At 50.3% G+C, this 15,171-nt stretch overlaps 1 protein-coding gene across 5 annotated transcripts in view; it reads right to left on the reverse strand.

Moving 5' to 3' along the window:
• The window catches only part of ZHX3 (zinc fingers and homeoboxes 3), a 47,022-nt gene that overhangs the window by 15,873 nt on the left and 15,978 nt on the right, over positions 1 to 15,171 (reverse strand). For 4 of the 5 annotated variants that reach the window (XM_030502788.1, XM_030502795.2, XM_030502790.1 and 1 more), the window contains exon 2: positions 15,012 to 15,117. The exons of the other annotated variant lie outside the window; for it this stretch is intronic. The gene's annotated coding sequence lies outside the window, so the exon portion shown is untranslated. The remainder of the gene's footprint in view (positions 1 to 15,011; positions 15,118 to 15,171) is intronic. 5 annotated transcript variants of the gene reach the window in all.

Raw genomic sequence — 15,171 nt, forward strand, 5'->3', positions numbered from 1 at the left:
CCACAGTAGAAAAGTGTCTTTTCCATTTAGGCCAGTTAAACAGAGCTATTCATTAAAATTTCACCCTTCTACAAACTGCTGTAGTCCTTCATTTAAAATTTGCCTTGAAGAGAAGACCTCTCTCCTCTGCACCGCAACACAACGCTCCTCATCCCCCTGCTTCAAGCCATCGCCCATTGAGGAGCTGGGTTTTCACATTGCTCTGGTGCTTCCATAACAGCAGCAACTCGCCCTTGCAGCGTTACCTGGGCAGGGCTGGCGCTCTGCCTCAGCACTGGGGACTGACGGTAATTACCTCCTCCTTTTATTTCCAGTGGAGCACAGAGCAGAGCACGATGGAAGGCCAGAAAGGGGCGGCTGAAACAGAACACGATTAGAGTATAAAAATAGGTCACTAGGATAATATAACCTTTAGACTATTGGCAAAGTGCCCCCCTTCGAGACAAGCCTGCGTGCTGTATTTCAGGAGAATGTCAGGAATAAAAAAACTCCACACAACACACTTCAAAACAAAACCACTGCTCATCCCTCAGAGCTTTGCGTGCTTCTGTTTGAACATCACTGACATTAATTCACTCCTTTTCCTCTGCCCTCATCCATTTGATTGAGCACAAAATAAACGTTATACAATCATACCATTAACATCTTCCAAAAAAATCATAATCCCTCTTGGCATAGAGGCTTCATTACAGATTTGTTCTGAGTTACTCTACTTTAGCAGGGCCCGCAGTCCCAGCATCCCAGGGACCCACCTCCATAGCTTCAAGCCTCACATTCTGTCTGTGTCGCAAAACATTCCTGGCATTCCACCAAAGGAAAAGGTCCAGCAGACAGATAATCCATCTTTCGACAGAGCCAGCTTCGAGGTTAATGCTACCAGCAGAGCACACCATACAGCATTAATGGAGCTTCAAGAAGTTTCTCAGCTCAGCGGTATCTGGGTCCCCCATCACCTCGCACTCAGCTGGTGAACACCAGTGGGGTGGTTTCTCCCTGAATTGGACAGTATGAAGACACTGGTCACGTTTATAAAGGCAAGGAGCTCCAACAGCAGCCTCTTATGCTTTCTCTAGGAGGTTTTCTCCTCGCTTGCATTGTCAGGGATCTGTTTGTGACTGCAACTCGACCACAGGCACCTCCAACAACCCCACACAGGTCAGGGGTATCTGTCACACCACGTTCGGACTTGCTGCACGCCTTGTGAGCCCACGCTTACAGCTCATTATCAACGTCACCATTTAGGTAGGGCGAGACCAAAGGGCTGCATCTGCAGTCTTGGCAGATGCAGCCCTTAGGAATGCACGTGAAAAGGGATGGGTTCAACCTAAAATATACTTTTTTGTATATTTATACTCTGACATTGCTGAACTGGCTCCAAGCCACAAAGCTATTGGGGAGCTCGGAGTAAAACTTGCAGTTCCCAACACAGAATGAGAACCAGAGGTAGATCTTGGCGCATGTTACATCTCTGGCAAGGGCACTCGAGTCTTTTCAACCAGCAGGAAATGCCTGGCCCAGCGGTGAGGAGCTCAGAGGTAGGAGCACCCAATAGCACAGAGCACCCAATGGCACAGAGCACCCAAGTGCTGGAAGCCCACTGTGCTCCCAGTGCTGCCGCAGCCTGCCCGGTCCCAGGGAGTTATTCTGGGGTCTGAGCTTGTGTTTCTGAAGCACTTCTGCTCACAGCCCCCCTTCCAGGCCTGCACATCCACCTCTGTATGGGAGACCCTATTTGGAGACCACCACCCCAAATTCAGGAGCCTCAGCTCTAGATGCTACCACATTTACCGTTAAAAGAAAACCAGCTTTGACACCAGCACCGAAACGATCCCACTGCAGAACCACAAACCCAAAAGCCTGCTAGAGGGTCAGTTTCTCACCGAGCATCCAAGTCCCCTGCGCTTGCTGAATTCAGGCTGATCCCCAGCTACCGAGCGGCCAGGGAAGGGACAGACCCGCAGCAATGGCAGGCAAACAGTGTCCAGAGCTTTAAAACAAGATGTGGGTGGGAAGGACTAAACCAAGCTACTAAACAGTACCAGACAACAAGCTCAGGGCGCTGGAGCTGATCATCTGCAGCACAGACTGAGGCTGGGAGTGCTGCAGCCCCTTCCCAGCTGAGCACTGCTGGATTACTTCATCCACCGTGCCCTTTGCAATATGCTGGCTTCAGGAGCTGCATTACATTCTGGTTTAGCAGCAGCTCCCATTCCCCCACTTCAGTTGCTACAACCAAAAAGACAACTGCAAAATACTTGGGTTGGGAGCAAGGAAACAGGGTTTGGCAGGTCAGGACCGTGGATGATTTTTTTTCCATCCCTGTGGATCCTGCTCCAGCGTCGTCCTTTCAGACCCCGAGCGCAGGCAATGGCTTTTGCAGCCTACCGAGCCCGCTGGTTTATGGCAATGTTTTTCTGCTCACTGAACTGGCTCATTCTTTGAGCAGAACAAACTGTTCCACGTTGAAGCAGGAGTTGGCTGTGTTTTAACAAAGGATTTTTCCCTTCTGACAGTGTTTTGCAAAAGACCCAAGAAAAGGAGTTTGGAGCCAAGTTACAAAAGGTCAGGAGAGGCGAGTCAAGCACTGGGTGTAGTTCCTGTATGTCACAGCCAGTCAAGGAAATGGGTGGGGAGAAGAGGAATGGCATTTCGAGCTGCAAGAATATGTATCAAGTGATATTAATGAGGAATAGGCTTTTGAATGAGGATGGCAAGTATGCAGGCACTGTAATTTCTGCTTTACAAGAGCAGGCTTGTTAGGTAGGCTGAGGTCTCTGCAATCATTTACCCACATGAAGTATGCATTTGAGAGCGTTCAAGTAGCACTAGTAGCAAGATAAAGGCCGTCTTATTTGCTTCCCCTCCCCAAGCTGATTTCAAGGAGCTGCCATGCTCTCCTCTCCCCTCAGCCAAATGAATATTCAAAAGGCTTTTGCCAGTCAATCACCCACACAATGCTGGGGGAAAGAAATACTGTGCTGAGACCCCTGCGTGGGACTGGCACCTCGTCCCCCTGCCCTGCTCCAGCATCCAGCATCCCAACCACTGTAAGGTGCTCCTGCAGGGGTTTGCTGGGTGCCACATCTGCCCCTTTGCCATCCCCGCAGCAGGACACCACTGTAGCAGAGCTGCGAATGGAGGATGAGCATCCACCAGCCAGGGTGCTGCGGGTGGGGAGGGTCCCAGCCCTCCCCAGGAGCTGATGACAGATCTCCCCTCTCCTCTTCTAGAGGCTGGGACCGCAAATGCTTTTAGCATAGGATGGACAGGTTCCTGGCGAGGCCCTACTCCCTGTTCAGCAGCAGGTAGGGTCAGGGTCTTCCTGTGCTATGCACTGTGCACAGACAAACCACGATGTCCAACTCTGGCCCTGCAGATGTTGGAAGGAGGGGAGCCAAGGGGATCTGAAGCAGTTGACAGTCATGCCCAATCCTCAAGCTTTGCCAGGCCTCTGAGGATCCCTGAATAGAAAGAAACCACCCACCACTGGAACAGAGCCACTTTTGTGGCTGGAAGGGGCAGATGTTCAACCCCTTACAACAATGCAGCACAACACTTGAGACTGTAAATGACGAATGCTGCATCCACTTAAAACTGAAGGGGGAAATTAGGGACACCATCTAATTCTAGAACTACCATTTGGTAATGATGCTTACAGTTCACATACCTACACTGCAAGAGTGGTGCAGGGTTTTCTTCCATTGCCTTAAATAGACAATACCATGGCCTAAAGCATTGAACCGCAAGAACTTCAGAAGCATATGGTCAGACTGGCAAGTGCTCAGCTCCTTTGGCTGGAGCACCATCTTCCAAAGCAGTCCAGCTCCTTTTCAGAACCTACATAAGTGACAGACTTCCAGAAGTCCACACTTCCCAATAGGTCCTGCTGGCACAGAGTAGGGCCATTAAGAGAGGACCATTAAGGACCATCAAGAGAGCTCAGCATCCCAACAGCCAACCCTTTGCTGAGATATGCCTGCTGAGAAGCCGAGCCTCAGAAGTCCTCCTCACACCAACAGGAGGTTGATATTTGAGAGTTGCCAAGAAGAGCAAGCATGGAGAACTACATCGTTCCTCCTTCCTTTCTCCAAAATACTCACCATTTCTTTTAGGATTGACAGTAAGAGCAGAATGGATTTGGGATTTCATTTGAGATCTCCACAGGCAAGATCCAGGCATCCAGATCAGGCACCTGCCAGCCACGCGCAGCCCTTGCCATTTGCTCTTTGGTTTGAAAACTGTATTTGTTCAGAGCTGTTTGTCAAGCCACCCTGCACTGCAGAGTGCAGGGATACAGAACGAAGTTCAAGGGTTATCGGTGACATGAACTGTGCTTGTCAGGACTCTGCTCTTCCCCAGCTGCTCAGTGACACTTGGAATGGATTGTCCTTACTGCACAGTCATTATGTTTTCAGTTGAAAACTCACCATCCTCCGTGGGTCAGCTGTGAGCTGAAAGAATTCCAGTTATTTACTGCTGGAAGCTGAAGGAATTTCCTTACTCTCACAAGACAGACATTTAAAATTAGTTTCAAGTACAGTTGTGATAAACAAATCATGTTGCCCTTTCCCTGTCCTGGTTTTCTGTGTGGTTGGTAAATCATGCCTGCTGGTCCAACCAGCCTATTCCTTAGCTGCTATTGCAACTCCCCATTTAACAATTCATTCACAAGGGGAACTGAGGAAACCCAGCAAAGCCAGATCCCTGCCTTCAGAGCTCTCCTGTTGACACTCAATCCCTAGGCACCTAATTTTTCAAACACCCTTAAGAAACCCCCCAAACCACCAAGTATTTGGCTTTTCCCCCCTTTCTGTGAAGGGCAGAAGGTTGGGAGTTGCGTTGTCCCCTTCCTACAAGGGACAAAGGTACAGGACTTGAGCACTCTGCCGACAGCCACCCAAGTGCAGTCCTTGCTGGCTGGAAGCCGAGCTCACCGGCCCACTCCACCAGCCCGCATCAATAGCTGGGACCAAAACAGCTTCTAGCCGACTAATGGGGAACACAAGAGGCTTTTTGAAACAGTATGATGGCCCAAGTACAGGGTTTGGGGTTTTGGACTGAGGTCTCCAGCAAGTCTTTGTTCAAAATCATAGAATCCCAGCCTGGTTTGGGTTAAAGAGACCTTAAAGCTCACCCAGTTCCAACCCCCTGCCACAGGCAGGGACACCTTCCACTAGAGCAGGTTGCTCCAAGCCCCTGTGTCCAACCTGGCCTTGAACACTGCCAGGGATGGGGCAGCCACAGCTTCTCTGGGAAAAGTCTGTGCCAGCGCCTCAGCACCCTCACAGGGAAGAACTTCTGCCTCAGAGCTCATCTCAATCTCCCCTCTGGCAGGTTAAAGCCATTCCCCTTGTCCTGTCCCTACAGGCCCTTGTCCAAAGCCCCTCTCCAGGTTTCCTGGAGCCCCTTTAGGCACTGGAGCTGCTCTAAGGTCTCCCCTTCAGGAGCCTTCTCTTCTCCAGGCTGCCCCAGCCCAGCTCTCTCAGCCTGGCTCCAGAGCAGAGCTGCTCCAGCCCTCGCAGCAGCTCCGGGGCCTCCTCTGGCCTCGCTCCAGCAGCTCCACGTCCCTCTGGTGTTGTTGCCCCAGAGCTGGATGCAGTACAATATGGACTCGGGAATTTGTGGATCACAAGGCCTTGATATGAGGAGATTCTGTTAAAGAATCCAAGTGTGCTGGGGAATGGCTCCCTTGCCATGTGCTACTCTACCCTTGCACTGCCAGCAATTACTAAGCCTCTGCTCTGTATTCAAAGCTCTATACAACGGAGTTTATTATTTTTAAGCCTTTCAGACATCAATGTAGTGAACCTAAGAGAGCTATTTGGAAGATTAAGATACGAACACCACCATATTATTCAATTTAGCTCCAACATTGAACACTTATTTCTGTAAAGAGTCACAGCTAATGCTACATTTCCAACTGCCAACACAGACAAATACTTACAGCTTTAAGTCACATTGCAGCACAGCCTTGTAAACCAAATTTAGGGAATAAGAACTAGGAAATTACTATCATTATGCAACTAATGCCCAATTACTGCCAAGCCATACTGAGCCTATCTTCAGGTCTTGGCCATAGGCTTCAAAAACACACCCATAGCAATTACAACCCAAGGAAAACTCCACTTTCTGCACATGCAGCCAGGTGTGAAGTTACTCACACCCCCCCAGGAGCTCTATTATATGAGATTTCTAAACACCTTATACGTTCATGCAAGGGCAAAGAGGCTTGTTAGCACCCCACCACCCCAGCTCCATGCCTGTGTAGGACTGTCCTGCAGAGGAGAGCAGCGATGTGCTGCAGACAGGTCCCAGGGCTTTCTGCCCCCCCTAAACAGCAAATAGAGTTTACTGACAGCTGCTTGCTTTGCCCAAATCAGACATGCAGCAGGTGGCATAAAGGGGAAGAACGAGGGAAAGGATTTGTGCCCGTTTCTTGTCATTATGGAGAGCCCAGTGCTGCATTTTGCACTCTTGAAATCATCCCACCCTTCACAAACCTCTGTGTGAGACAGATGCGGCTGGGTGCAGGATGAGCTGGATGGGAACAGCATCCTCCCATGGGAATAAGGGAATAACCCAGGAATAAAATGAAATGAAATAAGAGCCAATAAAAAGTATTAAAATATCAGTTTGCCCATTTGAAGGCTCTCATATCATTGGAGCTGATTTAACTTGGAGCCTTTGGAGAAAAGCTGTCTTCAGGAATCTAGAATTTCCCAGCCCTCTAACTGAACATGGAAAATTTCTCATTGCAAAGTGTACCATGGATAACAAATATTCCTGATTTCCACCACCAAAAGCAGCACAGCCTATGTTATAACCTCAGAGAAACAGAAGTAAGAGTTCCTCCTCCTTTTTCAGGGTGGTCTCATGACACTAGCCTGAATCATTCCTCCTCATCATCAGGGTGAATCCATATTATCAACTCTGTTTAAGGTAACTCGGAAAACATCAGGATAAACTAAACTGCAAGAGGAGTCAGTGCAGGGGATGATCATGCAAAACTAACATTTATCCTGTGTCAGCAGGCAGGCTGCAAATACAGGAGTGGCATGACTGGCTGGCTCGGGGGCTTGGGAATGGCACGATGGAGCCTTTCATTCCTAGGGCAGCAGCCTAAACCACAGTCATGTTAGCAGAACACGGTCCTCCAGGCACCTGCTTCCTTCCTTGGGCTGGGAGAGAAGCAGACTTGGAAGCATCTTAATGCTATTGCACCGAAATGACAGCGTGTCACAGTGGATAAAGCTCAGGGCAGCAAGAACTCCCTCCAAACACAAGCTCATCATCACCTGCGGCAGAAGATGAGCCGAATCGATGTCCGTAGCATGGGGGAGATGTGTTCTCAGTCTGCAGACTCATCCCTGCTCCACTCAGCTGCAGACAAGGCAGCTTTGCAGCGACACCCCCACAGGTAATGTTCTCCAGATCAATCCCACCAGACCTTGTGTGAGGCTGTTCCCCAACTGGCCAGGATCAGGCAGAGCAGCCGAGCGAGAGGGTTCATTAAACACCTCTGAAGTGTTCACACCCCGTGTAGCCGAGGTCCTCAGTGCCATGGATTAGTGGTGGCCTTGGCAGTGCTGCGGAACGGTTGGACTTGATGAGCTTAAAGGGCTTTTCGAACCTGATTTATTCTGTGATTTAGGGAGCTCTCCACCGGGTAATGCTGTAAAACTGTCCGTACGTCCCAGTGTGAGCTGGGGAGGTGGTTTGCAGCACTGTCCAAAGCACTGCAGAGCTCTGTGCTGCTGCTTTTGAGGTCCTCCTCAACCATCTGCTTTCACATGAAAAGGACTCAGCAGTCGCTGTGGGCAGCACCCAAAATTCATGGCCAGCTGCTCCCATCCGTACCCTTCCTGCTCTCCCCTTCTAAAACAGGGCACAAGCCTCATCACTGCCTGGCAAGTGCTGGTGAGTGGTGAAAAGCTCCTAGTGAAGAAGACACCCTCACCCTTGGGATTACTCACGCTGCCACCCTGGGCAAGGTCCCCTGGCACTGCAGCTCCCCGCCAGCCAAGTGCTGCTCGTAGGAGGATATTCAGGTTACAGTGAGCAATGCACCACTTGCCATCCCTGAGAGCATACACGTGTTCTGAAATCGTTCACCAGGGATCATCTGCGATAGGAGATTGCTGCCAGCCTCCTCCTCGCCGCCTGGCACCATCTCCTCATCCCTCCCTTCCCCTGCCAGCAGTTATTCCCATGTTATTTTAGATCATCCCCAGGAGACACTTGCTGAGCCTCTCCCCAGAGCTCCAAGATCCTGCAAGAGACAACTCTGAAGGCGCTCGGAAGCCACACATTGTGTGATCTTCCATACGCATGCATGATCATATACATGATGTGATCATACACATGCATGTGGTCATACACATGATGTGACCATACACACACATGTGATCATGCACATCCATGCCACCCTGGAGCTCACCCTCCCCAGCATACAAAGCACCTTGAATGATTAAAAGTCATTTTAGCACAATTTAGAGAAAATGTGTCCCAGTGTGAGGATCTCACAAACCACTCAAGGGGAAGAGAAGGACGTTAGACAGTAGAACTGAAGATACCACATCCTCTGTATTGACAATTTGATTTCTCCCCTTTCACCAGTGTCAGGCCTGCTGGTTTCACTCTGTTTCACTCAGGGAGGGTTCCCAGCCGTGGCAGAGGCTGAGGGAACAGCAGGCAGACCTACCTATAGTCTGAGGTCTACAACCCTGGTCTAAAGCAGCCCTAACCTGTTATCCTGCCCTGGATTGCCCCTGCTGCCCGCTGGCCAGCACCCCACCCAGCACATCACCAAATAAGATACCCTGACAAGGAAAGGGATTGGGGCTTAGGTTTTTGGGAAGGGCAGGACAGGGATGAAAGCAAAGCTTCTGCCCAAGAGGGATGGATTTTCTCAGCTGCTGGGCTGTGCCTCTTGCACAGGGGAAACAAATGTCATACAACAGATATTCACAGCAAAGCTGACAGGGCTGCCCCCAGGTTACACGCTGCTGCTTTGGTGTGCTCCTCCTCCACAGGCTGCGCAAGCCATCGAACCCAACTGCACGACCCAAGGGAGACACAGACACCTGGATTCTCATTATTCCTGGGAAGTCAGATGTTCCCCAGGAGCACTTTCACCAACCCGCAAACACATTGAGGCCCCATTTTCACACCCATCTCAAAGATGCTCATTTCGGTCTACTCAACCACAGCATTCCACACCGGCTGGAGCTCTGCCACTGACACGGGACTGGGGTCTCAGGTTTTCCCAGATCCATGGGCTTATCCCATGGGAATAGCAAGGAGTCTTCATAGCACAACGTGGAAGCCAGAAAGCCTCATGCTCCCCGAGTTGTGTGCCTTTCCAACTGGGAGGTTTCAGCATGTTTTAAGAATGCTGGGAAGCCTCTCTTGACATCTCGGAAGTGTCAAAGGGGTGGTCAGCACTGCTACCCCCACTGGGAAGGAAGAACTGAAGTGGGGAGAGGTGACACCATCTGCCCAAGGTACATCCACGTGCTGCATGGAGAGCAGCACCACGTACCAGCATCTTCATTCACAAAGGCATCACCTCTCCCCAGCATTCACCCAGGTTTACAGCAGAAAGGCAGCACAGGAGCAAGCACGGAAGAACACATTACAGGAAAACTTCACAGTGAAACCAAAAGAACACCAGAAACCTCTTCTACCCAAAGTGGCCATTGATTGAAAGCTGAAGGAAGAGCTGAAAGCAATGCCAAGGAAGGCTTCTCAACTCAAGGAGCAACCACCATGCTAGTGCATGCCTGCAGTTCTGCAGGGAGCCCCACGATCTCACAGAGCATGTTCTCTGGGCTCCTATGAAGCCATTTAAATGATCATCCTGTTCTGTTTTCCCCAGAACAGAAGAAAGGCCCATGAGATGGGTCAGACTTTCTACTCCACCCAGGTTCTTCACACACCAGCTATGGAAAAGGGTACGGACTGCCTTCCCACTGCCAAACTCCTGGTTGGAAGGGAAATGCTTCCCTGGAAAGTGTGTTCCAGAAAGGGAAATGAGGCACAGAGCAATTTTAAACAACTTGCCCAAGGTTACAGGAAGCTCACAGCAAAGCAAGCAAATGAACCCAGACTTGTGAGCCCCCAGTATTGCATGGAATGATGTGGGTTGGAAGGGAGCTTAAAGCTCATCCAGTTCCAACCCCCTGCCATGGGCAGGGACACCTTCCACTAGAGCAGGTTGCTCCAAGCCCCTGTGTCCAACCTGGCCTTGAACACTGCCAGGGATGGGGCAGCCACAGCTTCTCTGGGAAAAGTCTGTGCCAGCGCCTCAGCACCCTCACAGGGAAGAGCTTCTGCCTCAGAGCTCATCTCAGTCTCCCCTCTGGCAGGTTAAAGCCATTCCCCCTTGTCCTGTCCCTACAGGCCCTTGTCCAAAGCCCCTCTCCAGGTTTCCTGGAGCCCCTTTAGGCACTGGAGCTGCTCTAAGGTCTCCCCTTCAGGAGCCTTCTCTTCTCCAGGCTGCCCCAGCCCAGCTCTCTCAGCCTGGCTCCAGAGCAGAGCTGCTCCAGCCCTCGCAGCATCTTTATCAGAGATGATCCTTTTAGTGGGTCACCTTTAGTCAGAAACCCTCCCAGTTTGCATGCAAAAACACTGCCAGGAGATTCTGCTGAATAATATTGGCACAGAATTAGGATGAGTTTCCAGCCCAAACTCAAAGGGTTGTTTTGGAAACAAAATAAAATGAGGCTTGCTGCATGGTTGCTGTTGCTGAGCAGACACCTCCCTAGTGCTGCAGAGACCTCAACCACCAAAGTGCTTGTAAGGCTGCAGGTCAAGAGGGGAGGTAAGAAGGTGTTTCTGCTCTTCAGTTAATGGCTTTGAGTTGAAGGGTGGCCTCCAGGGAGTCAAAGTTCACCAGTTCCCAAGTTTCACCTTCCATTTGCATCTTCATTCATAAATACCTCTGGATGAAACAGAATATTGCAGCCTTAGCATCGAGCCTCGCATCAAAAAGCCTTTCCCTTTGCATAAGGCCTCTCCTTGAGCCTGGTGTGCATCAGTTTGTGTTGCTACAAAAACAACCAAATGGCCTTTATCCAGCTTTCACAGGCCATGGGCACAGTTCGTTTCCTTCCTAATGAAAACCTGCCTACAGCATCTCTCAGCATCCCCCAGTCCATTCACAGCAAGCAGGAATGCCTTCACTGGAGCCCTGCATACCGCAGGGTACCCTCGCCAGGCAGGGCAGGCTGAAGGCATCTCAGTAGCATCCTGCCTGGGTGCTCCTGTGAGTCTGCAGCATGGGGACACTGTCAGCAGTGACACCCCCCATGTACCCCAATGCCTTCCTGGGGGACCTCACTCACAGAGCCAAGAGGAACAGCAGAGCCCAGGCTGCAGCATCCCCCGTGCCCCAAAGTGACTCCAGCACAGGGAGAAGCCCTCGCACAGGCAAACAGGAACAGCAAACCCAACCCCTTCTATAGACAGATGCAATTCTTAATCCAGAGACAACCAAACCACATCCGTGGCTATCTACAGCGCTCAGATCATTTCCAGCTGATGACAAACAGTGAAAGTGTTGGGCAATAGGTTTGGAAACGGCCACGCAGGATGGAATTTGCCTTTCATGCAATACGGTGTGGGCTGAACGGGGCGGGAGTCAAAGCAGTCAGTGCAGGTCTAGCCAAGAAGTTTATGCAGCTTTCAAGCATCCAGTGGCCTCATCTTCCCGGGTACAAGCAATTTAATTTGTCACACTGATACTGCATGAGGCAGATAGGTCAGTAAGAAGTAAGAGTAGGAAGGAAGAGATGAGGGGAAGGGATGGAAGGGGATCAGGAGAACAGTGTCTGAGGTGAAAGCTGGGGAGACTTCAGAGATACAGATACTGACTGGGGAGACAGGAAAATGAAAATGGGGGTAGAGCCCTGTGGTGAGACCCCAGAACGGCTCCATAGGTCCATGCTCAGGACTACGGCCGCCTGCCTGGGGCATGACGAGCACTGCTCGGTGCTCACCCCAACCTGAGGGAGCATCAGACCCCATCGGCTCAATAGGGACAGAGAAGAAAAGGAAAGAAAAGAGGAAACCAACAAACAAACAAAAACAACCAAAAGGGAGAACTTCACCTCCCCTAAGAGGAAAACCACCACCACCACCAAAAAAACCCAAACCCAAACAGAAGGAATGCCCAAGCACCTCCGAATTACATGGATAAAGCACAATTCTGCTTTCAAAGCCTTTAAGCAGGGAATTGTGTATTTTGTGTTCTGCTGCAGATTTGCAGGTGAACATTTGCTCCCAGTAAACACTTCTCTTCGGGTGAGGAAATGAAATACATGTTTTCCCCATCTCTTCTCTACTGGCTGCACAGCTATTTGGTGGAATGGCTGGTGACGGCACTGAGGGCGACAACCCTGCCCCAGCCCATCTGGCTCTAAAGCTGCTCGTAGAAGATCTTGCTGCCTCTCTTCAACACCCAGCCATAAACCCTGGTGAGGAGAAGGCTCAGTGCTGTAGCTGGGACCCAAGGTTACATGCAGAGCACCCAGTTTTGTGAAAGCCCCACGTGCTTTCCATGCCACGGCTCCTGCCTTCACCAACACCACACCGCTGATGGGGATGAACCCCTCAGCCTCTGCAGAACCACCTCCAGCAGGTTACCAGCAACAAGAGCAAACCAGCAGTGTGGGCCTCCAGATCCTTGGGCCCTACATATGGGGCTGCAAAGGCATGATATCAACTATGGCAAAAACTTGCTCACTTTGACAGCTTACTCCTGCTTCTTCATGTTACAGGAGTGCCCAGAGGGCTCGGCCAAGCCAGCATCTGCCCTGTAAAGCTCAGGCTGGAGAAGTGCATTTGCACATGTAGCGGCCATCTCTGTAAAGCCACTCACCAGCAGCTCATACCTTTACAGAATAAATAATTATTTATATTATATTGTAATATATTATTATATTATATAATATATAGTTTAGGAATAAGTAATGGTCAGGTTTGAGGAGAGGAGGAGCAGCAGTGAGGCGGGCAGGCTATGGGGAGCTCCTGCACCAGAGCTGGAGCCAAGCCACCGGCCAGGCACCACAGACACTGGTGTCCCTGGGTGCTGAGCTCTGCCCCCCAGCAGCCCAAACCCCCTGGTGACAGCACTGTGCATGGAGCAGGACCTCCGAATGCCCTGCAGGAGCGGCTGTTAACCTGAACAGAATTCAGGTCCGACATTGATTCACAGGAAGGATGAAATCAAGAGGTAAAAATAACGTTTCCAACACACCAGTGACATCCCGAGCCCTCAATCCAACACTCTATTTACAGGCCAAGCACATTCCTCGCTGCTCTTACCTTCATCTGAGCCAGTGAGTGCTTTGGAGGAGCCTGTCTGAAGGCAACAGGCAGCCCAGGGAGCAGCCGAGCCCAAGAACTGGGCTTGCAGGAGGAGAAGTTAAATCTCTGAAGGGAAAACTAAGCCCAGTTCACTGGGTTTTGGTCCAAAATCCAAGCGCTGAAGGTTGAAAACTCAAAACATTTTCTCTTTGAATGCACCAAAATCCTATTTTCCTATTTCAAAGTCTTCTACTTGCTTCAGCATCCAGAAATGCACTTCCCAAATGCACTGCTAGGAACTGGGTGTTGTAAACAGTTTTACAACAAGGAAGGTTAATACACGACATCTTTTTCCCATTACTTCAATACATCCTGCAAGCTTGGCAAGCAGGAAAAGTCTATTTAAACACAGAATTTATTATTATTTACTTATTTATGATTTACTATTTATTGTTAATTATTTATTTACTATTTATTATGCATTATTTCTTATTTATCCTTTATTTCTGCAAGCAGGAAAGAGTCTACTTAAAAACCTAGGGTGGGGAAGAATTAGCTCACCAGAACCATGAACAGGTTTGCTTTGCACTTTCAGCCCAAGAGGAGAACAAGGCAGGCGATGTGCTTGCTGATGCACACAACAGCACCATCAGTTTAAAGCAAAGGAACTGGGAGGGAGAGGGCATCAGAGGAGGGTGATGGAGAGAGAAAGTAGCCAAGGCCCAGAGCACAGATCCTGAGCTTGGTTCTTAAAGCTGCCTAAGGCGACACTGGAAAGCCTCCACGTGCCACACAGGACCGCGAGCACCCTCCCTCACGCAGGGAGGGTGGCACACGTTGCTACAGAGCCATGAGCTGTCTCTGGTGCAAGCCTTGAGTAATAAAGGACATGATTTCTGCAGATGCAACACACAGGAATCCTTCCCGCTCACCCAGTGACCCTCCACACAGAGCATCCAAATGCATTATCACCGTCTTTCTGTGGCAAATACCAAAGCGTATAAAATTGAATTCCCTTCTCCCTACTCTCTCTCCCAAAAGACCCCAACCCTGTTCACCACGGCAGAGCGAAACTACAACAGCTTTACCCTCTTCCTCCTGCTGAATTCTCTGTCATGGTAACGCAACCCAGAGAGCCACAATGCTCACTGCCTTTGCAAGATCACACCATGAAGGGTTTGAGGACCCACCTACTATGCCATTAATTGAGGCCAGCTCTCAGGAGGCCAAGGGTGCACGTGGATCCCAGCACATCACATGCTACACCAGTGTCCATTAGTTTATTCCTACCAGTTTAACAGGCTGGATTTAGCCCGCACAACTGGAAATGTGTCAGGAAAGCTACAGCAAACACAGAATCACAGGATGGTTTGGGCTGGAAGGGACCTTAAAGCTCATCCAGTTCCAACCCCCTGCCACATCCAGCCTGGCCCTGAATGTCTCCAAGGATGGTGTATAAATTGCCCCCTTCTTAGAGACACCTAGAGCAGAACCCCAGACCTTTACCCACCACAGCACAGGGCAGGGCTCAAAGGTTAATGCAGCAAACCACTGTATTAGCACTGATTTCAGGCATGGGGGTAGAACAGCCTTAATCATGTAATGCACTGAAATACACCCCATTTCTCTGCCCGGGCTGCACAAGGCAGGAAGGAGCATGGTCCATATGGCACCCGGAGCCCATAGTGGCAGCAGTGACCCACCTGCACAAGGGACCACGTCCTCGGCCTGTCCTTCTCCAGCTCCTCTTCCACACTTCCAGGCATCTTTAAAGTGCTTCAGTCGCTTCAGCTGCGCCGGGACTCAGGGCTGGAAGAGAGGATGCACACCACAAATCACTGCTGCACCTCCAAAGGAGGAGAC

This window comes from Strigops habroptila, chromosome 13 (assembly GCF_004027225.2).
Source record: "Strigops habroptila isolate Jane chromosome 13, bStrHab1.2.pri, whole genome shotgun sequence".
NCBI lineage: Eukaryota > Metazoa > Chordata > Aves > Psittaciformes > Psittacidae > Strigops > Strigops habroptila.